This window comes from Neovison vison, chromosome 1 (genome assembly GCF_020171115.1).
Source record: "Neovison vison isolate M4711 chromosome 1, ASM_NN_V1, whole genome shotgun sequence".
Taxonomy (NCBI): domain Eukaryota; kingdom Metazoa; phylum Chordata; class Mammalia; order Carnivora; family Mustelidae; genus Neogale; species Neogale vison.
The window spans coordinates 265199821-265205818 of record NC_058091.1 but is presented as its reverse complement, the minus strand read 5'-3'; positions in this window follow the sequence as shown (position 1 = coordinate 265205818).

Below are 5998 nucleotides of genomic sequence, written 5' to 3'. Positions count from 1 at the left end.
CTGATTTTGGGCTACCTGACTCCAGAACTGTAAACAAATATTTTGTTATGTTTTGTTTTGTTTTAAGCAATCAAAATTGTGGTAATTTGTTACAACAACTTCAGGAAACTAATACAAATAACAATAATATAATTTTCCCCTAGATCACCATCCCTTCCCTACTCTTTACTCCTGTGTTCCTAACTGAAAATGATTACATCCTTGTCCCTAGGAGTGGTGCATTTGTCCAGTCCTAAGTCAATCACACTACGTTCCTCTGGCCCTCATGATTGGCTCAGGGACAGATATACAATCCAGACAACCAATTAAAATAAGTATATGAAATTCATAGCTATTGGGGATTCTTTATCTTTTCTGATGGATTGTGGGGAGAACATATAATTTAAGGATTACCTGATGTACATCCTGCAACCATGAGGAAACGAGTTGCTTAATAATGAAGTCAACACACGATGTAATGAGCACTAGGTGCTATATGCAACAGATGAATCACTAAATTCTACTCCTGAGAAGAAGAAGAAGAAGAAGAAGAAGAAGAAGAAGAAGAAGAAGAAGAAGAAGAAGAAGAAAGAGGAAGAAAGAAGAAGGAAGAAGAAGAAGAAGAAGAAGAAGAAGAAGAAGAAGAAGAAGAAATGAATAATAATAAAAAGTCAACTCAGAAGAAGCCAAGCCAGAAATAGGTAAAACTGGGTTTTGATGGTATATTAGGATTCTCTAGAGAAACAGAACCAATTGGAGGTAGATATATAGATAGAGTATCCGTATAGTACAGATATGCATATATAAAAGAGTTATTATAAGGGATTGGTTCATGAAATTATGGACACTGAGAAATCTCATGATCTGCCATTTTCAAGCTGGAAACCCAGTTAAACTGGTGGTGTATTTGCAGTCCAAATGCAAAGGCCTAAGAACCAGGGGTGTCAATGGCATAAGTCCCAGTCTGAGTCCAAAGACCTGAGGACCAGGACCACTGATGTCCCAGGGCAGGAAAAGGTAGATGTCCTAGTTCAAGCAGAGAGAAAGTTTACCCTTTCTCTTACTCATTTTTTTTGTTGTTGTTATTGTTCTATTCAGGCTCTCAGTGGATTCAATGATGCCAATCTGCTTTGGTGAGGGTAATCTCTACTCAGTCAAATGATTGAATGCTAATTTCTTTCAGAAACACCTTCAGAGACACACCCAGAAATCATGTTTTAACAGCTATCTGAGTATTGCCTAGCCCAGTCAAGCTGACCCATAAAGATGTTGAGTCCAAGATGGTGGGGGATTAGGAGACCTCAGTTGCATCCGGTCCCAGGTGTTCAGCTTGATAGCTATCAAATCATTCTGAACACCTGTGAACTCAACCAGAAATCTAAGAATAGCTGCAACTCTACAAATAGAGAAGTGGCCAATTTCTGCAAGGTAAGAGGTGAGGAGAAGTGACTCCAAGGAAATATATCAGAAGATAAACTGCAAGGGAAGGAGCTTCTGTAAGCCAGCACTGGAAAGTGATACAGCAGAGAAACACAAAATCAGAACTTTTAGAAGTCTGCTTCACTGAGACATTCCTGCCTGAAAGGTGCTCAGTTGGCAAAGTGGGGAGGAATCCTAGGTGGGACAGTTGTGGTTTCAGGATCCCCAGAGTCACAAGAAGACCAGAGGTGCCTAAAAGTGGAAGAGTTCCCAGGCATTGGAGCCAGGGAAGCCAGCTTCAGTCAGAAAGCCTAAGAGTGAGTCCTCAGCTCAGGGTGGCCATATACCACGAATTGTGGCATGGTCAGGTGACTGCTCTTTAAGCAGGGGCCCAGCAAGCAAAGGGATGAATGAAAAAAGGAGGTACCCTTTAACCCAGCAATTGCACTACTAGGTATTTACCCAAAGGATGCAAACATAGTGATCTGAAGGGGCACTTGCACTCTGATGTTTCTAGCAGCAATGCCCACTGCTAGGTATTTATCCAAATACACTGCTAGATATTTATCCAAAAGATACAAACAGTGATTTGAAGGGGTACCTGCCACCCAATGTTTATAGCAGCAATGCCCACAATAGCCAGACTATGGAAAGAGCCCAGATGTCCATCAACAGATAAATGGATAAAGAAGATGTGGGAGATATATATAGATATAGATATAGATGTATGTACATATAATGGAATACTATGCATCCATCAAAAGAAATGAAATCATGTCATTTTCAGTGATGTGGTTGGAACTAGAGGGTATTTTGCTAAGCAAAATAAGTCAATCAGAGAAAGACAATTATCATATGATCTCACACGTATGTGAAATTTAAGAAACAAAATGGAGGATCATAGGGCAAAGGAGGGAAGAATAAGACAAGATGAAACCAGAAAGGGAAAATGCTTAGCATAATCCCTTCCAGTTCCATCCATGTCAATGTGGGTACTGTCCATATCAATGTGGGTATTCATCCTGCTGATGGCTGAGTAATATTCCATTGTATATATGAACCTTGGATTTCTTTCATTCTTCCTTCTTTAACTGATGGAATGGTTATCACTTTGATAAAGTGATTTTATTCATTTTTTCCTTTTTTTATTCATTTATTTTTATTTTTATTCATTTTATTTTTATTTTATTTTATTTTTATTCATTTTATTTTTATTCATTCATTTTAGTTTTTATTCATTTATTCATTTTATCACTTTGTATTTATTCTCTAAAGTCACCTCTTTGCTTTCAGCACTTATGAATTTCTTACGATTTTGTCACTGTTTCTCCGATTTTTTTGTTAATATTTTCCTCATTTTTTCAGTCTTAGCTTATAGATTTCAGAATTAATTCTATTTCCTTCAGAAACAGTAACCAGAGAAGAGAATTTTTCAGTTAATTTCAGAAAATGCTTTTGTATTTGATGGGCTTCAGAGCACCCCACCCTCTTTGGCATATTGATTATTTTGAATTAAAGTTACTTAAAAAGCAACCAGTCCAAAAGCACACTCTGTCCCTTCTTTGAGCCCCTGAAAGCAGGAAATAAATCCTATTTAAAGTGTATCCTCCCTGTACCAAAAGGTAAAGAGATAACCTTATCACTAGAGACATGAAAATCAGGGCTGAGAAGGGTATATAAACAAACCTCAGTCCTTCTTTATTCATTTCTTACCCCAAGCCAAAACTTCGTTGTCTTGCCAATTCTTCATAAATTTACTGTTTCCTTGTCAAAAAGGTATAAAAGCCATCTGCCTTGGTCTGCTTTTGTGGGGTCTCATATCTGTGTGGTCCCTATACATTTGAAATTAAATGCTTTTCTCCTGTTAATATCTCTTTTATTATGGGGGTGTCCCAGCCAAAAATCTAGAAGAGTAGAGGGGAATTTATTTTTCCTCCCCTATATATTTTACATCAAAACAAAAGATTTCATCACAGTAATTTGCCTCCACAATGATAATGTCTATTCAGAGTTGGTATATAACCAAAAACTTAAAACTAGCTATTCACTATGGAAGTTTGAATTATTTTGGAAAAATCAAGGTCTGTTGTATTGGATAACACATTCAAGAGGGCTTTTTCTAATTTAGTAAATGTCAATCGATAGTATATAACTAAAACATCATTGCATAATTAATTATCTATTTAAATGTTCCCCAATTTGTTTCAAAATATTCTTCTTTTGTCAACTTCTAAATAGAAAAGGCAGCTGAACACATGACACAAACTTTAACAAAAATGAAATAGTATATCAATTATTCCTCAATAAAACTGGAAAAAATGAAATAAAATAATGCATCCACTGAATATGCAAATAAGACAATCTTTACAGCATAATATCTTTAATTTGATGGCTGTTTGAATTGTTTGCTAAGAAAATTAGTGAGTATAGGAAGTTACTGATAGAGCAGAAAAATAATGAATATGTTAAAAACTCTTTGCAATAATTGGCATACCCTTATGTCATGTAAAATAAAATTGCTTTTATGATATAGCTTGTATGGTTTCCTTTACATCAAAGAAATGTCATCACAGCTATTGCAAATGCACAGATGAAATTGAAAACCCATGGTAATTTAACTATATGGAATATAAGAAATTGAAAACTTTGGACAGATTAACCATATGAAGTATGGTTCTCTGATGCATTTAGCTAGGTTGTGAATGTGGTAACTAAGGTAATTGCTTAGGTAACAGTTCTTACCTCTTTATACACAGCTGAGTGAATTGATTCTGTGGTTAATCTGGAAAGAAAATATGAACAGACACTTCTCCAATCAAGACATACAAATGGCTATCAGACACATGAAAAAATGTTCGCCATCACTAGCCCTCAGGGAGATTCAAATTAAAACCACATTGAGATATCACCTTACACCAGTTAGAATAGCCAAAATTAATAAAACAGGAAACAACATGTGTTGGAGAGGATGTGGAGAAAGGGGAACCCTCTTATACTGTTGGTGGGAATGCAAGTTGGTGCAGCCTCTTTGGAGAACAGTGTGGAGATTCCTCAAGAAATTAAAAATAGAACTTCCCTATGACCCTGCCATTACACTCCTGGGTATTTACCCCAAAGATACAGATGTAGTGAAAATAAGGGCCATCTGTACCCCAGTGTTTATAGCAGCAATGGCCACGGTCGCCAAACTATGGAAAGAACCAAGATGCCCTTCAACGGATGAATGGATAAGGAAGATGTGGTCCATATACACTATGGAGTATTATGCCTCCATCAGAAAGGACGAATACCCAACTTTCGTAGCAACATGGACAGGACTAGAAGAGATTATGCTGAGTGAAATAAGTCAGCAGAGAGAATCAATTATCATATGGTTTCATTTATTTGTGGAGCATAACAAATATCATGGAAGACAAGGGGTGTTAGAGAGGAGAAGGGAGTTGGGGTAAATTGGAAGGGGAGGTGAATCATGAGAGACTATGGACTCTGAAAAACAATCTGAGGGGTTTGAAGTGGCGGGGGGGTGGGAGGTTGGGGTACCAGGTGGTGGGTATTATAGAGGGCATGGATTGCATGGAGCACTGGGTGTGGTGAAAAAATAATGAATACTGTTTTTCTGAAAATAAATTAATTAATTTAAAAAATCTGGGTTGGTTGTTTCTATTGGCTCAAATAATCATAATCAGAATTGTTCTGAATATCAGATTTTGGTTTTTTACAAATGTCCAAAATATATCTAGGAATATTACCTGCATATCATAGACATATTTCTTTTGTGCACGTGTGGGCAATGATCTGGACATGCAACAAGGAAGACTAGTGTTTGGCCTGTTGCTTTGGGAATAGACATCAGTGGAATTACTCTCTCTCCCTGTGTCATCCTCTGATCACTGGTACCATGATCCTCTTTGCAAAGATGTATACTTTTTTCTTTATTTCCTTATGTAGAATATGTGAAAACAGCAATCATTACAATATAACATCTTCTTTAATCTGATGTGTGTTTTAGTTGTGTGCTAAGAAAATTATTGACTACAGAAAGTTGCTGATAGAGACAGTAGAAAAATAATAAGTTAAAAACTCTTTGCAATAATTGTTAAATATTAAAATTCTCTAAATTCTCCTAACACAGAAGGGAAATGTGAAGGCCAAATATTCTAAACCAAAGCCTTTAGGTTAGTCTCTTGTGGTTTAAGACATGCAGAAATTAAGGATGATGGAGAGAGGACTAAAACATAGACTTGAAACATATTATCCAGAATGGTTGTGATACCAGTTTAATCAGGAAGTTTACAGTAGACTCTCTTTCATACTGAAGTCATTCCTAGCACATGCTAGCAGGGATAGAGGCATATAGTAGGTCAAAGGGAAAAAAGTGACTATTCTTTAGTGCATACTTTGTTCCAGAGATTTTGCTTAGCACTTTTCATGCCATATTTCTTGTGGTACTCATGACTTTATCATAATTATTAAAGTAGATTGTCTTTAATGGAAAATAGAATAATTATAAATTGAAAGAGAAATAGATGGATTATTCAGTATATTATTTTGGTAATGAGAAAACCAATTCAGGAAAAAAATAAATCATACATCAAAATAG